Raw genomic sequence first — 18,266 nt, forward strand, 5'->3', positions numbered from 1 at the left:
ACCATTTTAAGTCTTTAGTGATTTGGACACTGAGGAACTTTAAGCTCTCGACCTGCTCCACTGCAGCCCTATCGATGCGGATGGGGGAGTGCTCGCCCCCTCTTTTCCTGTAGTCACGATCAGCTCCTTGGTCTTACTAACGTTGAAGGAGAGGTTGTTGCTCTGGCACCACACTGCCAGGTCACTTCCCTCATCCCTATAGGCTGACTCATTGTAGCCGGTGATCAGGCCTACCACCGTTGTGTCGTCAGCAAACGTCAGCAAACAAACGTGCGTGGCCATGCAGTCGTGGGTGAACAAGGAGTACAGGAGGGGACAAAGCACATACCCCTGTAGGACCCCCGTGTTGAGGGTCAGCATGGCGGAGGTGATGTTTTCTACCCTCACACCTGTGGTCGGCCCGTCAGGAAGTCCAGGATACAGTTGCAGAGGGAGGTGTTTAGTCCCAGCGTCCTAAGCTTGGTGACGAGCTTGGAGCGGACAATGGTGTTGAACTCTGTAGTCAATTACAGCATTCATACATAGGTATTCCTCTTATCTAAATGCATTTAAATGCATTTATTCATGCATTTATTAGCTAGAAATGCATTTATTCATGTCTGCATTTGAATTTGCTACATTTATTCTATTACAGACACCTTAAAGCATACTTTTAAATTAAATTATCTGAGTTAAACATAAAAATAAAAATGTAAATATATATTAAAAAAATCCTTAAAGTATACTCTTTTTTAGATTACTAAAGTTACTGTCCCCACTACAACAAAAATAGTTCAATACATGTAATTTTTCCTATGAAAACATTTCATTTAAATATTATAGAATTCCTATGGAGGACTGCTCCTACTGGGGACTGTCAATATGGCCAACAGATGGCTTCAAAGCCTCTCAAAGAACAACAGATGCCTTTCTGTGTTTTGCAAACATTGCCACGCGAGGGCGATGCACTTCAAGTTGGTGGCAGAACAATGGGAAGTTCTTATAGAACGCCAGCAAAAAAAGCATATTTTTACATGTTGCATATGGATTATGTTTGGATTTTAAGGCTCGTATGAATGTCCTGCTTAAAACCTGTTACGGCTAGACGTTCCGCTAGCAGAACGTTTCGACAACATCCAGTGAAATTGCAGAGCGCGAAATTCAAATTAAATTATTAGAAATATTTAACTTTCATAAAATCACAAGTGCAATACACCAAAATAAAGCTTAACTTCTTGTTCATCCAGCCACCGTGTCAGATTTCAAAAGGCTTTACGGCGAAAGCATACAAATACATGAAAATCATATTTCAACCAAGCAGGTGCGACACGAAAGTCAGAAATAACTTAATAATTCATGCCTTACCTTTGAAGATCTTCTGTTGGCACTCCAATGTGTCCCAGAAACATCACAAATGGTCCTTTTGTTTGATAAACTCCTTTTTCATATCCCCAAAATGTCAGATTATTTGGCACGTTTGATTCAGAAAAACACTGGTTCCAACTCGCCCAAAAGGACTACAAATTATCTAATAAGTTACCTGTAAACTTGGTCCAAACATTTCAAACAACTATCCTAATCCATCCTTAGGTATCCTAAAACATAAATAATCGATATAATTTAAGACGGAATATACTGCGTTCAATAGCGGATAAAATTGGAGCAAGCTCCAGGTCGCGCTCTCCAAACAAAAGAGTCCAATTGGCTTGACACTCATTCTGAATAGCTGTACTTCTTCATTACTCAAAGGAAAAATATCAACCAATTTCTAAAGACTGTTGACATCTAGTGGAAGACATAGGAACTGCAACCATGTGCCTCAAATCTAGTCACCCATAGAAAACCAATAGAACCAATAGAAAACCAATAGAAAACACAGTGACGGTTTGTCCTCGGGGTTTCACCTGCCAAATAAGCTCTGTTATAATCACAGACATTATTTTTAACAGGTTTAGAATCTTTAGAGTGTTTTCTATCCAAATCTATCCAAATTATATGCATATCCTAGCTTCTGGGCCTGAGTAGCAGGCAGTTTACTTTGGGCACGCTTTTCATCCGGACAAGAAAATACTGCCCCCTATCCCAAAGAGGCTTAATATAATGTTTGGGTCATCATAGCAAATCAACTGCATTATACCTAAAAACACTTCAAGCAGAAAAATGGCTCTTTGGCTAGCTTTTGCCACAGCCTATATCAATGAGCTTTAGCATTCTAGTTAACAAGTGCTGTATCCAAAACAGTTATTTTGCAGTTATTTTGCAAAGATCACAACCAAATATAATATTAGCAACTGTGAAAGCAAGAATTAAAACATAATTGAAAGCTTGATAACCCAAATTTTGTTTAGAAGTAATAAAAACGTTAACCTAAGCTATGTTGAGTGGGCGCGCGCATCTGTGTGTGACGTCAGTGTGACGTGTACTGCACACTCCACACTGAATCATCAACCCAGGGTTTATATATATTATTGGGTACTACAGTTACAAATAGAACAATGGTTGCAGTCCCCCCTCAGCCCTTGCGCTAGAGAATATTCCCTTGGGGGAATCCCCGTCGAAACCATATGCAGTTTGATTGCCATTTTAAGTGGAGGTCCAATTCACTACTGTTGCCCACTCTGCCCTCCATTCAGCTCCAGGGAGCAAGTGTAGAACTTTGATGACTTGTGGGGTTGATATGACCCACAATTCAATGCAAACTGTAGTCACGTGTCATACTCCAGTGGCCGCAAAGTGTCACACTTAATCAACATGGCTGCATTTTCGGCCTGTCAGACAAAATGATGATGCTAGCTTGCAAAAAAAATATAGATATTTATAAACTGGGTAGTTTGAGCCGTAAATGCTGATTGGCTGACAGCCATGGTATATCAGACTGTATACCACAGGTATGACAAAACATTTATTTTTTACATTGGTAAACAGTTTATAATAGCAATAAGGCATCTCGGGAGTTTGGGGATATATGGCCAATATACGACAGCTAAGTACAGTGTCCAGGCACTCCGTGTTGCGTATTGCATATGAACAGCCCTTAGTCGTGGTATATTGGCCATATACCACACCCCCTCGGGCCTTATTACTTAAATATATGACATTGATTTTAGCATTGGTAAATTGGCTTAGTCTTGTAGTGAGGAGCCTATAAAACGTAGCTAGCTTCATAAACATATGTTTGGTAATTCTGAAAATGTATTGGAATAAATGACCAAATAATAAAACTAGCGAGCCAACTATGGGTAACTGTAGCTACCTAGCTACGTTAGCTTGCTTGTTACATGAATAGCTTTAGGTTGGTTGTTTTTCATCTCAAATTCAACATTCCCACCAAGAATGTTGCTTCTCCGATCATCACTCTCACTCGCTTGGGCCTGGGACATTTAAGGTACACTCGGATGTAACGATGTAAAACGTCATTCAAGGGCTGAGGGGTGCCAATGAGCCAGATATTTCACCGGATGTATAAATGTGAAGCATGGGGTTGGCATTTCCAAGGATTTAGAAGGATTGCAAAGGTGAATCGAGTTATTGCACACGCACTTCACGGAGTAGGCGTTCCCTAACGGAAATATGTCAATATATTTTAGGATCACTGGCTTGTGCTTGGCTCTGCCCTTGCTTGCTCTGCCCTTGCTTGCTCTGCCCTTGCTTGCTCTGCCCTTGCTTGCTCTGCCTGCTATGATTCATGTATTCCCATTGTAAAACGACAGGCTCTAGTCTATCTTGGGTTAGTTACAGAAAATTTGGTTACTAAGCTTTTCTAAGAGGTTGGTTATGTTTCTACTTGCCTCTGCAGAAATATGTATTAGATGTTGATGTATTCCTATTGGTTGGTTGAATTTACTTATCAATAAGGTGTCATGCCATTGGTCATGCTTGCAGATATGGGGAGGTTGCGTACGGGACTCCCTAAAAACAGGCCACTTCGCCTGAAGTGATATTCATAGCAAGTTAGGAAAGCATTTTAGCTAACCCTAATCTTTTTCCTAACCTTAATCTAATTATCCTAACCTGCTACATAAATTCTCCAAGTTCCCAGCTTGCCTGTTTTGCATGTTATTTTGTGACATATCAGTTTGCAAACAATGTAAAAATGTTTTTTTTTATATAATGGCGGTAATAAAGTCGCATACAAACATGGTCTCCTTTTTTGTTTTCTTGAGTAAGGCAGCGCCAAAATGGAGGTGTTTCAGCCTAGCTCAATGCTTTCTTTGGTGGTTAGGAAAGACAGCAGAAAATATGGAGCGTTGCGCCGTGATTGGCTCAGTGTTCTGTCACTCATGGGGACACTACGTTACTGCCAAGTCTAAGAGTAAAGCTAGAAATTTCAAGCCCCTTGGGTGCTACCATAGAGTTACATTAGAAGTGCCCATCCAAGAAGGCTCAAGGTCATTGGCCACAGATAAAATGACGTCAAATCCTGTTATATCTACAGTAGCTTTGATTGGACTGATCATGTCAACATTATACTTTCAAAATCTTAGCAAGCAGTCATCATCATGAATCAAGTTGAAAATCTACTGGTAAATGCTTATTAATCCTTGTCATATGAAGATAAATAATGAAGAGAAATTATAGATAAAATGTATCGGTACTCATTGGCCATTGGCTATTGGACATAAACATTACACAGCAAGTTGTAAATTGCAAATTCAACAATGAGTGGTTTGGAAGGAATCAGTGGCTAACTGCAAGCATTGCAAAGCAATCATTAGCCTGCTATTGAGTGGAGTGGCTATGTGGTTCCAAATCTAAGATTAAGGGTCTCTTTTCCTAGTTTCAAATTATAAACATTCAACGTTGGCCATGCTGTCAGTGAAGCATGATTTGTGCCACACAACTTAACTCGGAACTGCAAAATCGGACTTTAGTGAGTTCAAGACAACTGTGAACTCGGGAAAAACAAGCTATGACTGGAAAATAAGTTTTGAACTTTCATCCAACTCGGAATTATAAATCGGGAACTCTGGCCTCTTTCTAGAGCTATGACTTGAAAGTCACTGACGTCATCATGATTCAACCTTTTTTTTCATAGTTCCCAGTTGTCTTGAAAGCACCATAAATCCAGAGAATGCCAGACTTTGATGACAAAGTTTGATGACAAAATTTGCCCACAACGTACCGCTGCGCCACATTCCTGTTCAAGTTGAGTCCAAAAATGTATTTTATGCTGCTGCATAAATTATGTAGTAGGCCAGGGAGATATGTATACTGTAGCTAAGAAATTAATCCAAATTGTATGGTCTATTTTCGCCTCTTAATTTTGCCTACTGTTCTGACTTGGTGGTGCACATGTAGCCTATAACCTGTTTTTGAGAAATGTAATCATCGAATACTGGAAGAGTTTTCATTGTCTGTATATATGTACCCTTAATTTACCCTACGGTTCTGACCTGGTGTACAGGGAGAACACTGTAAGAACGGCCCATGTTCTGAATTCTGTCACTGTACATTTCAAAAGTGCTGAACAAATATTTATGACTATATCCATCCTAGCTCGCTCATTAATGTCTTAATCGAAATTACAGATGGCCTCTTATCCGCTTGTCGTCCCCTTATGCCATAGTTTGTACATCTCAATTGTCAGTAGAAACCACATTTGTTTAAGCAAATAAGCCATATTAGCAATGTATTTTTTTAATGGCAGTAAATGAGACTGAATGACTGTTTTGCTGCCACACATGGCTCCACTGATAGTGTTGTGTTCTGTAGTAGCATTGCTGGCATGCATCCCACATATATATTTTTTGCCCCACCAAGATTTACATGCTAAAATCGCCACTGTACCTGTTAGATATTGCGGGCTTCCTGTGATAAGCTTTTGTATGTATCATTGCTGTACAAGTGAGTTAGCTAGCATGCTCGAGATGTAATGGTTGCATTATCCCTAGCTGAGGAACCCTCAACCACAGACGGTCCAGTTTGGAGATAGGCTAAAACAGCTTCTCCAATAGAAATCCCTGATCACACTTGTTGGCGATCGTTGTTTAATCAGACAACAAAATCTTATAGTCTTTGGAATATGATACCACATTTTGTTTTCCAGAAAAATGGGGGGCTTCATTTTTACTCCAATGCCCTTATGCTGTGGGTTAACTTAAATTAGCAACATTTCATTAACAAGCTCTAATTTGCTAGTCCTTTTTATACAAGCACAACTTCTCTACACACAAATGTTTTATTTGGAATAACGGTGATATTAAATATAGAAATAAAACCTTATTTTTTCATAATTAGTTCGCCAATAATATCTTAGTGGTTAGTCAATTTATAACTGATAATGGTAATCTTTATATTTACAATGAATTATTAGCCAAATATAGCTTTGTTATGTTGTGTAAGGAATATATTTTAATGAAAGCTGTTCCCAATGGAATCCTTACTTTACTGAAGGATCGATCAAGCTTTTCGTTACATGCACTAAGTTACAGGGATAGTATAGAATTTAATGTCATAAACATAGAAATTATTAACCGGAAGACTACCCCTGCAGCAATTTTTCTATGGGCATCTTCATTTGATGTGAAATGACAGCGTGCGTGGACTAATCCACATAAATATTTCATAACTAATAAGATAGAAAGAAGTCTCTTACAAGATCCTTAAATATTCCTAATAGTCTTATTTCTAAATATGTAATTCATGTAGAATGTGAATGTAGCTTTCGTGAATTGGAAAATGACACTGTAGAGCGTTTATTTAGTGATTGTTTGCATAGTGAAATATTTTGGACAGATATGAAACTATATATTAGTGATAAGATGGGTAAAGCATGACCAAATTCGATATTATTTTTTATTTTACATACACGCAGTCACTGCCAATACATTGTATTGTATTGTAAACAAAGTTCATGGGTAAAAAATACACTTTTAAATAGATTTCTAATTGATTTACAATATTATATAACATCCCTAAAACATATAAAAGTAAATAATCAAAGAAGTGTCTACAGTATTTTGTCAAAATGTAACTTGTATATAGCGTAATATATACTAAACAAAAATATAAACGCAACATTCAACAATTTCAGAAATGTTATTGAGTTACAGTTCACATAAGGATATCAGTCAATTGAAATAAATAAATTAGGCCCTAATCTATTAATTTTACATGACTGGGCAGGGGCACAGCCATGAGTGGGCCTGGGAGAGCATAGGCCCACCCATTTGGGAGCCAGGCCCACCCACTGGGGAGCCAGGCCCAGATAATCAGAATCAGTTTTTCCCCACAAAATCAGTTTTTCCCCACATTTCTGTCTGACTTTAGTACAGACAGAAATACTCAGTTTCATCAGCTGTCCAGGTGGCTAGTCTCAGATGATCCTGCAGGTGAAGAAGCCAGATGTGGATGTCCTGAGCTGGTGTGGTAATACGTGGTCTGCAGTTGTGAGGTCAGTTGGATGTACTGCCAAATTCTCTAAAACGACTTTGGAGGCAGCTTATGGTAGAGAAATTAACATGAACAATTCTCTGGCAACAGGTCTGGTGGACATTCCTGCAGTCAGCATTCCAACTGCACGCTCCCTCAACTTGAGACATCTGTGGCATTGTGTTGTGTGACAAAACAGCACAAAGTGCACCTGTGTAATGATCATGCTGTTTGTTCAATTTCTTGATATGCCACACCTGTCAGGTGGATGGAAAATCTTGGCAAAGGAGAAATGCTCACTAACAGGCATGTAAACAAATTTGTGCACAAAATTGGAGGGAAATTCTCTTTTTGTGCATATGGAACATTTCTGGGATCTTTTTTTTCAGCCCATGAAACATGGGACCAACACTTTACATGTTGTGTTGATATTTTTGTTCAGTATACTTTTTTTGTGACTGGATTGATTTATTATTTATGCATTTTGGGGGGGATGTGTGATGTGTGATATTTTTATATTCTTTCTTACAATGTTCGTGTAATGCAATAAATAAATACAAATGTCAATGTCATGGCGATGTTGGCTAGCAAAGCTCATGCTTAGAAACACATCATCAGGAATAAAGGTCTCGCACCAAACTGCGCATGTGCAGGCCGTCAAATCAAAGGCATTTCTTCGTTATAAAGTTGTTTTTGACGAAAATGAAAACGTGTCGGTTTGCCACTTTCACTAGGTTGGAGTAATAACATGTTAAACTACTTAAGACATTGGCTCGAATCTAGGTTGTACCTGTAGATTTTGAGAAAAGGAACAACTAAAGAATAATTGTTCTTCTCTCATTGACTTCTCCAACCCCAAAACCTGTCAGGTATAGGTATTGCAATAGTTTTTTCTTATTTTGCACCTACCCCAGAATTTGAATATTATTATGTTACTGAATGTATCTAGAGTATTTTTAGATTTTGTTATTGACAAATGCTGGAAGAGTACAGTAAATGTAAAATGCACATCACATCAACAGTGTAATTGTTGGATTCAGTGTTGTGTCAGGTGAACTGTTGTGTCCTCACATTTGGTTTGATCATTTCCCCATAATCTCCAAAGCGTTCCCTTTCAATTGCTACCATGGCCATGCATATGCGTTTTAAAGTTCTTCTGTTCGAAACATTGCAATTTGGCCTTATCCATATAGGCCAATTTCCAGTGTGAAGGGTTAAGCAAAACTATGAATGTAATAGATATGTTCTACATGACTATAGTTATTAGATATGAAATATTAAATTACTTTGAGACCAACGGTTATTTATTTGTGTCATTTAATTTACCATTAAGATGTGGCCATCTATTGCTTTTATGTAACTAAGTAATCAAAGTAGCCTAATAATTGCAAATTTACAATGAACTGTTATAACTATTATTCCAGATCTAGGCCTGCAAAGTAATAACAAAATCTATAAACTCCTTTATTCACTTTTTAATAACATTGCACCAAGATATGTTTCTGGAAAGAAACAGACAGAGAGCCTAGCAGATGGGTAATAAGGGTAGTAGACCAATGCACATCATTTAATGGTTAAACCCCCCCCCCCCCCCCCCCCCCAGTTTACACATCAAAGGTTGTAATACAAATGTCTTTTCTTTTTTTTGTCATACTCCCATATTGACATTAAATACATAGATTCATGAGGAAGATAAAATGGTAAAATGGTACAGTACATACAGTATGAAGGAACTGAAAGTCTTCAACAGACAAAATTACACATGTGTAATATAGTGACCTCTAGTGAATGATGTTAGACATTGTAGTATGACCATTTCAGTTTGCAACACTTGTTTTCGACGTGTAAATACATTCAAACCCCTTGACTTATGCCCAAAATGACAAAGTGAAAACATGTTTTTAGACATTTTTGCAAATTTGTTGAAAATGATAAAACAAACATCTAATTTAACATAACATCTGATTTGCATAAGTACACACCCCTTTGCTATGACACTCATGTATTTGAGCTCAGGCATAGAAGCCGGAAGCAGGGGTGCTGAGGGTGCTGCAGCACTCCCTGAAAAATCATAATAATAATACGAGAAATTATACAAAACATATTATTTTACTTGGCCTTTGCTAATATTAGCGGACAGATAGACAACTGTACCAGGGCAAAACAAATATTTCAGCATCGCCACTTTGGCAAAAAAAAAGGTTGTTGTATAATTAAGAACAGTATCTTGGAGGATTCAATAGTTGGAATTGAAAAAGTTGTTGCCCTGTACCTTTCTCTGCGATTGTCATTCTAATGGAATCTAGAAATAACAAAACCCTGTCCTTCAACATTTACATCTAAAAGGTGCAAAGTTATGGGCAAAGACACAAATCATCCACATCAAATACATATATTTTGTAAATCAAATAACATGATTTTTTTTGTGCAGTATTAATTTACCATCCTTACAAACCACTTAATGTAAATGTTCATTACTGTATTGTGCATAGGCTGGTCATCTAGGTTTGTACCTGTAGAAAAACCATGAAGAAAAACAATGCACAATACAGTATTTGAGTACATTTAAGTGGTTTGTGATGTTGTGCTTAGGTTGTTAAAGCATAGTGCTCGCAATACTATGATGGTGGGTTTGATTCTCATGGGGGACCAGTACAAAAAAAGTATGAAAATGTATGCACTCACTACTGTAAGTTTAATTTGCAAAGTATTTCAAGAAACTGGAAAATATATATCAAGCAAGTATTTTTATATTCCACAAGTATCATCAGATTAACTGTTTTGTACAGATAAATATCAGACTCAAGTTACAAGTGCTGGTAGACACACTAATACGCTATATATACACAAACATATGTGGACACCCCTTCAAATTAGTGGATTTGGCTATGTCAGACACACCTACTGCTGACAGGTGTATAAAATTGAGCACACAGCCATGCATTCTCCATAGACAAACATTGGCAGTAGAATGGCCTTACTGAAGAGCTCAGTGACTTTCAACGTGGCACTGTCATAGGATGCCACCTTTCCAACAAGTCAGTTCATCAAATTTCTGCCCTGCTAGAGCTGCCCTGGTCAATTGTAAGTGCTGTTATTGTGAAGTGGAAATGTCTAGGAGAATCAATGGCTCAGCCGCTAAGTGGTAAGCCACACAAGCTCACAGAATGGGACCGCCGACTGCTGAAGCGTGTAGCATTTCAAAATCACCTGTCCTCGGTTGCAACACTCACTACAGAGTTCCAAACTGCCTTTGGAAGCAATGTCAGCACAAGAACTGTTCACAATGCCAAATGTCGGCTGGCGTGGTGTAAAGCTCGCTGCCATTGGACTTTGGAGCAGTGGAAATGCGTTCGCTGGAGTGATGAATTATGCATCACCATCTGGCAGTCTGACGGACAAATCTGGGTTTGGCGGATGCCAGTATAAGGCTACCTGCCTGAATGCATAGTACCAACTGTAAAGTTTGGTGGAGGAGGAATAATGGTCTGGTTCTGTTTTTCATGGTTCAGGCTAGACCCTTAGTTCTAGTGAAGGGAAATCTTAATGCTACAGTGTACAATGGCATTCTAGACAATTCTGTGCTTCCAACTTTGTGGCAACCATTTTGGGAAGTCCCTTTCCAACTTAAGCATGACAATGCCCCCATGCACAAAGTGAGTTCCATACAGAAATGGTTTGTCGAGGTCGGTGTGGAAGAACTTGACTGGCCTGCACAGATGAATTGGAACGGCGACTTCGAGCCCGGCCTAATCGCCCAACATCCGTGCCCAACCTCACTAATGCCTTTGTGGCTGACTGGAAGCAATTCACCGCAGCAATGTTCAAACATCTAGTGGAAAGACGAGTGGAGGCTACAAAGGGGGGACCAACTCCATATTAATGCCCATGATTTTGGAATGAGATGTGCGACGAGCAGGTGTCCACATACCTTTGGTCATGGAGTGTACATTTAGTTACAAATGTAGTGAACTCGGCCTTTGCCCGCGCTGAAGACGTCTATATCGGTCTGCTACTACAGGACTAGTAAAAAAAAAGTCTGCATCCCCCCTCTGCAAAAAGATTGCAGAACCCCCACCCCTTAACTACTTCCCACGGATATGAGCTGAGATGTCACCACAACTTGATTGGAGTCCACCTGTGGCCAATTCAATTGTTTGGATCAGTGGAGGCTGCTGAGGGGATGATAGCTCAAAGTAATGGCTAAAATGGAGCGAATGGATTGGCGTCAAACACATAGGAAGTAGAGGTCGACCGATTATGATTTTTCAACGCAGATACCGATTATTGGAGGACCAAAAAAAAGCAGATACCGATTAATCGGCCAATTATTTACATGTATTTGTAATAATGACAATTACAACAATACTGAATGAACACTTATTTTAACTTAATATAATACATCAATAAAATCAATTTAGCTTCAAATAAATAATGAAACATGTTCAATTTGGTTTAAATAATGCAAAAACAAAGTGTTGGAGAAGAAAGTAAAAGTGCAATATGTGCCATGTAAAAAAGCTAACATTTAAGTTCCTTGCTCAGAACATGAGAACATATGAAAGCTGGTGGTTCCTTTTAAGATGAGTCTTCAATATTCCCAGGTAAGAAGTTTTAGGTTGTAGTTATTATAGGAATTATAGGACTATTTCTCTCTATACGATTTGTATTTCATATACCTTTGACTACTGGATGTTCTTATGGCACTTTAGTATTGCCAGTGTAACAGTATAGCTTCCGTCCCTCTCCTCGCCCCTACCTGGGCTCGAAGCAGGAACACATCGACAACAGCCACCCTCGAAGCAGCATTACCCATGCAGAGCAAGGAGAACAACTACTCCAAGTCTCAGAGCAAGTGACGTTTGAAACGCTATTAGCACGCACCCCGCTAACTAGCTAGCCATTTCACATCGGTTATACCAGCCTAATCTCAGGAGTTGATAGGCTTGAAGTCAAAAAACAGCTCAATGCTTGAAGCACATCGAAGAGCTGCTGGCAAAACGCACGAAAGTGCTGTTTGAATGAATGCCCACAAGCCTGCTGGTGCCTACCATCGCTCAGTCAGACTGCTCTATCAAATCATAGACTTAATTATAACGGATGGCATCCCTAAGTCTAAATATTCCTGTTACATTGTACAACCTTCAATGTTATGTCATAATTATTGACAATTCTGGCAAATTAACTACGGCCTTTGTTAGGAATAAATGGACTTCACACAGTTCGCAATGAGCCAGGCGACCCAAACTGCTGCATATACCCTGACTGCTTGCACGGAACACAAGAGAAATGACACAATTTCCCTAGTTATAAGAAATTCATGTTAGCAGGCATATATACTAAATATGCAGGTTTAAAAATATATACTTGTGTATTGATTTTTAAGAAAGGCTTTGATGTTTATGGTTAGGTACATTGGTGCAACGACAGTGCTTTTTTCGCAAATGCGCTTGTTAAATCATCACCCGTTTGTCGAAGTAGGCTGTGATTCAATGATAAATTAACAGGCACCGCATCGATTATATGCAACGCAGCACACGCTAGATAAACTAGTAAAATCATCAACCATGTGTAGTTAACTAGTGATTATATTAAGATTTATTGTTTTTTATAAGATAAGTTTAATGCTAGCTAGCAACTTACCTTGGCTTCTTGCTGCCCTCGCATAACAGGTAGTCAGCCTGCCATGCAGGCTCCTCGTGAAGTGCAATGTAAGGCAGGTGGTTAGAGCGTTGGACTAGTAACCGGAAGTTCTGCCCCTGAGCAAGGCAGTTAACCCACCGTTCCCAGGCCGTCATTGAAAATAAGAATGTGTTCTTAACTGACTTGCTTAGTTAAATAAAGGTGTTAAAAAATAAATCAAATAGGTGTCCAAAAATACAGATTACCGATTGTTATGAAAACTTGAAATCGGCCCTAATTAATCGGCCATGGTATTTGATACCATTCCACTAATTCCGCACCAGCCATTACCACAAGCCCATTCTCCCCAATGAAGGTTCCACCAACCTCCCGTGGTTTGGGCATGATTTAGAAAGAGATAGCATTGTGATGAGGCATATATTGGGGGGAAGGGTATGAAACCATTTCTAGAGTGTTGAAAGTTTCCAAGAGCACAGTGGTCTCCATCAATGGGAAATGGAAAACATATGGAATTACCCAGACTCTGCCTAGTGCTGGCTGTCCAACCAAACTGATCAACCCGGAAAGAAGGACCTTGGTGAGGGAGGTGACCAAGAACCCAATGACCACTCTGACTGAGATGGGAGAACCTGCCAGAAGGACAACAGTCTCTGCAGCGCTTTATGGCAGAGTGGCCAGATGGTAGCCACTCCTGAGAAAAAGGCACATGACAGCATGCCTGGAGTTTGCAAAAAGCAAATATTGTTGAGTGAAAATTGTCTCATCAAACAAAAACTATTTGTCCAGAACACAAAGCTCTATGTCTGGAGAAATGCACAGTTCATCACCCATCTAACACCATCCCTACCATGAAGCATGGTGGTGGCAGAATCATGCTACAGTGATGCTTTTCAGCTGCGGGGACTGGGAGACTGGTAAAGGATTGAGGGAACAATAAATGGAGCCAAATACAGGCAAAAGTCCAGACTTGAATCACATTGAAAATCTGTGGAAAGACTTGAATATTACTGTTCACCGCCGAACCACATTTAACAGAGCTTGAGAAAATCTGCAAAGAACAATGGGAGAAAATCTCCAAATCCAGATGTCCAAAGCTGATACAGATTTACTCAAGATGACTCAAAGCTGTAATTGCCGCCAAAGGTGCTTCTACAAAGTATTGACTCAATACTTATGTAAATGAGATATTTCTGTATTTAGTTTTCAATACATTTGCCAAAATTTCAAAAAATATGTTTTCACCTTGTCATTATTTATTTATTTATTATTTATTTATTTAAACTTTATTTAACCAGGTAAGCTAGTTGAGAACAGGTTCTCAGGACCTGGCCAAGATAAAGCAAAGCAGTGTGACACAAACAACACAGAGTTCCACATGGAAAAAACAATCATACAGTCAAATAACACAATAGAAAAAAGAAAGTATATATACAGTGTGTGCAAATAGCGTGAGGAGGTAAGGCAATAAATAGGCCATAGTAGCGAAGTAATTACAATTTAGCAAATTTAACACTGGAGTGACAGATGAGCAGATGATGATGTGCAAGTAGAAATACTGGTGTGCAAAAGAGCAGAAAAGTAAATAAAAACAATATGGGGATGAGGTAGGTAGATTGGGTCGGCTATTTACAGATGGACTATGTACAGCTGCAGCGATTGGTTAGTTGCTCAGATAGCTGATGTTTAAAGTTAGTGAGGGAAATATAAGTCTTCAGCTTCAGCGATTTTTGCAATTCGTCCATTCATTGACAGCAGAGAACTGTAAGGAAAGGCGGCCAAATGAGGTGTTGGCTTTGGGGATGACCAGTGAGATATACCTGCTGGAGCGCGTGCTACGGGTGGGTGTTGTTATCGTGACCAGTGAGCTGAGATAAGGCGGAACATTACCTAGCAAAGACTTATAGATGACCTGGAGCCAGTGGGTCTGGCGACGAATATGTAGCGAGGGCCAGCCGACGAGAGCATACAGGTCGCAGTGGTCGGTGGTATAAGGGGCTTTGGTAACAAAACGGACGGCACTGTGAAACACTGCATCCAGTTTGCTCAGTAGAGCTATTTTGTAAATGACATCGCCGAAGTCGAGGATCGGTAGGATAGTCAGTTTGTGTGTTTGGCGGCGTTAGTGAAGGAGGATTTGTTGCGAAATAGGAAGCTGATTCTAGATTTAATTTTGGATTGGAGTTGTTTAATATGAGTCTGGAAGGAGAGTTTACAGTCTAGCCAGACACCTAGGTATTTGTAGCTGTCCACATATTCTAAGTTAGAACCGTCCAGAGTAGTGATGCTAGTCGGGCGGGCGGGTGCGGGCAGCGAACGGTTGAAAAGCATGCATTTGGTTTTACTAGTGTTTAAAAGCAGTTGGAGGCCACGGAAGGAGTGTTGTATGGCATTGAAGCTTGTTTGGGGGTTAGTTAACAGTGTCCAAAGAAGGGCCAGAGGTGTCTTCTGCGTAGAGGTGGATCAGGGAATCACCCCGCAGCAAGAGCGACATCGTTGATATATACAGAGAAAAAAGTCGGCCCGAGAATTGAACCCTGTGGTACCCCCACAGGCCCTCCGAATGGACACAATGAACTCTGTCTAAGAAGTAGTTGGTAAACCAGGCGAGGCAGTCATTTGAGAAACCAAGTCTGCCGATAAGAATACGGTGATTGACAGAGTCGAAAGCCTTTGCCAGGTCGATGAAGACGGCTGCACAGTACTGTCTTTTATCCATGGCGGTTATGACATTGTTTAGTACCTTGAGCGTGGCTGAGGTGCACCCGTGACCAGCTCGGAAACCGGATTGCACAGCTGAGAGGGTACGGTGGGATTCGAAATGGTCAGTGATCTGTTTATTAACTTGGCTTTCGAAGACTTTAGAAAGGCATGGCAGGCAGGACGGATATAGGTCTATAACAGTTTGGGTCTAGAGTGTCACCCCCTTTAAAGAGGGGGGTGACCGCGGCAGTTTTCCAATCTTTAGGGATCTCGGACGATACGAAAGAGAGGTTGAACAGACTGGTAATAGGGGTTGCAACAATGGCGGCGGATCATTTTAGAAAAAGAGGGTCCAGATTGTCTAGCCCAGCTGATTTGTACTGGTCCAGGTTTTGCAGCTCTTTCAGAACATCTGCTATCTGTATTTGGGTGAAGGAGACGCTGGGGAGGCTTGGGCAAGTAGCTGCGGGGGGTGTGGAGTTGTTGGCCGGTATTGGGGTAGCCAGGAGGAAAGCATGGCCAGCCGTAGAGAAATGCTTATTGAAATTCTCGATTATCGTGGATTTATCGGTGGTGACAATGTTACCTATCCTCAGTCCAGTGGGCAGCTGGGAGGAGGTGCTCATGAAGTGGTTCCCAACTCCGGTCCTCGAGTACCCCCATACTACACATTTTCATTGTAGCCCCGGACAAGCACAACTGATTCAACTTGTCAACTAATCATCAGGCCCTCAATGAGGTGAATCAGGTATGTTTGTCAGGGGCTACAACAAAAATGTGTGCTCTTCGGGGTACTCCAGGACCAGAGTTGGGAACCACTGGATTGTGTGAGAAAAAACATCTATTTCATCTATTTTGAATTCAGGCTGTAACACAACAAAATGTTGAATAACTCGAGGGGTAGAAATACTTTCTGAAGGCACTGCAAATTTGTGACATTCTTTTTCCATTGCGACTGCATTTCTCTACATTCAAGGTGGTAAACAAAATGTATGTTTAGGCCTATTATTTCTTTGACTACCCTATTCATAGGGCTGGATTCAATCCATATCGTCAAAGTATCGTGGAAGATTGCATTAAAATGTATAGCTAATTTCTGATTGAGCCGACATACCGTGAATGTAGTCTCTGTGAACGTGGGAACATTGACTTTAAATGTCAATCGAGCTATAAAGCAAATCCAGCACTTAATCACACAGTGGTTATATTGGCCAGTGGCACATTGAAAATAATGATTTGGTAGCACTTTATAATAACTCCACATAATAATTTGCCAGCAGCATACCACCCTGCATACCACCCTGCGTACCACCCAGCATACCACCCTGCGTACCACCCTGCGTACCACCCTGCATACCACCCAGCATACCACCCAGCATACCACTGCTGGCTTGCCTCTGAAGCTAAGCAGGGTTGGTCCTGGTCAGTTCCTGGATGGGAGACCAGATGTTGTTGGAGGGCCAGTAGGAGGCACTCTTTCCTCTGGGCTAAAAAAATATCCCAATGCCCCAGGGCAGTGATTGGACACTGCCCTGTGTAGGGTGCCGTCTTTTGAATGGGATGTTAAACGGGTGTCCTGACTCTCTGAGGTCATTAAAGATCCCATGGCACTTATCATAAGAGTAGGGGTGTTAACCCCGGTGTCCTGGCTAAATTCCTAATCTGGCCCTCAAACCATCACGGCCACCTATTAATCCCCAGTTTACAATTGGCTCATTCATCCCCCTCCTCTCCCCTGTAACTATTCCCCAGGTCGTTGCTGCAAATGAGAACGTGTTCTCAGTCAACTTACCTGGTAATAAAATAAAGCATTTATAATGGATTAGTGAATAGTTTATTCATTTATTAGTCATTAAACCTACTACCACATTGTAAATTGTATAACCTAGTTATTGACACATTTATAAATAACTTTTAAAGTATTTAATAATGATTCATAAGATAATTCATTATATGTTTATTACAGGTCCTTCTACTAACTCTATTTGTAAGGCCTCATCCAAAGTGCGGACTATTTATACTTTATAAATGTTTTGAGTGACCAATGTAATTTCTCACAAAAAGATGGACATGAAATTGTTAGACATTTCAGCAGTAACTGTTTCTCCATAAGGTCTAAAAATGGCCCTTCGAGCATATCAATGGTTAAACAATAAGCACACAATACAGAGGATATTCAAGAAAATATATAGGTCATTTTATTCAAAAACAGTCATACAATAGTGTGATGTGCAACTTCAGACACACTATGCTAAGTAAAATAATGTTTTTAGTCCGAAAATGCTAACATAAGCGTTTATTGGCAGTGACTTTTCTACCAAAACCAGTGTTGATTGCAGTCACTCCTTAGAACAAAAATTTGGTCAGCTGCGTGATTAAGTTCTGTGCCCATGCGTGATGAAGTTCTGTGCCCATGCGTGTTTAAGTTCTGTGCCCATGCGTGTTAGAAATTGGGAGTTCTGAAGTCTCCGCCCTCGCAAAAGGAAACTCTCAGCCAAAGATTTTTGGGCTGAGTTTTCCTTTAAGAGCAATCCGAAGACTGCTTATGAGGTAAGAAAACAAATATCTGAATA

The sequence above is a fragment of the Oncorhynchus mykiss genome, chromosome 6 (genome assembly GCF_013265735.2).
Source record: "Oncorhynchus mykiss isolate Arlee chromosome 6, USDA_OmykA_1.1, whole genome shotgun sequence".
NCBI classification, from domain to species: domain Eukaryota; kingdom Metazoa; phylum Chordata; class Actinopteri; order Salmoniformes; family Salmonidae; genus Oncorhynchus; species Oncorhynchus mykiss.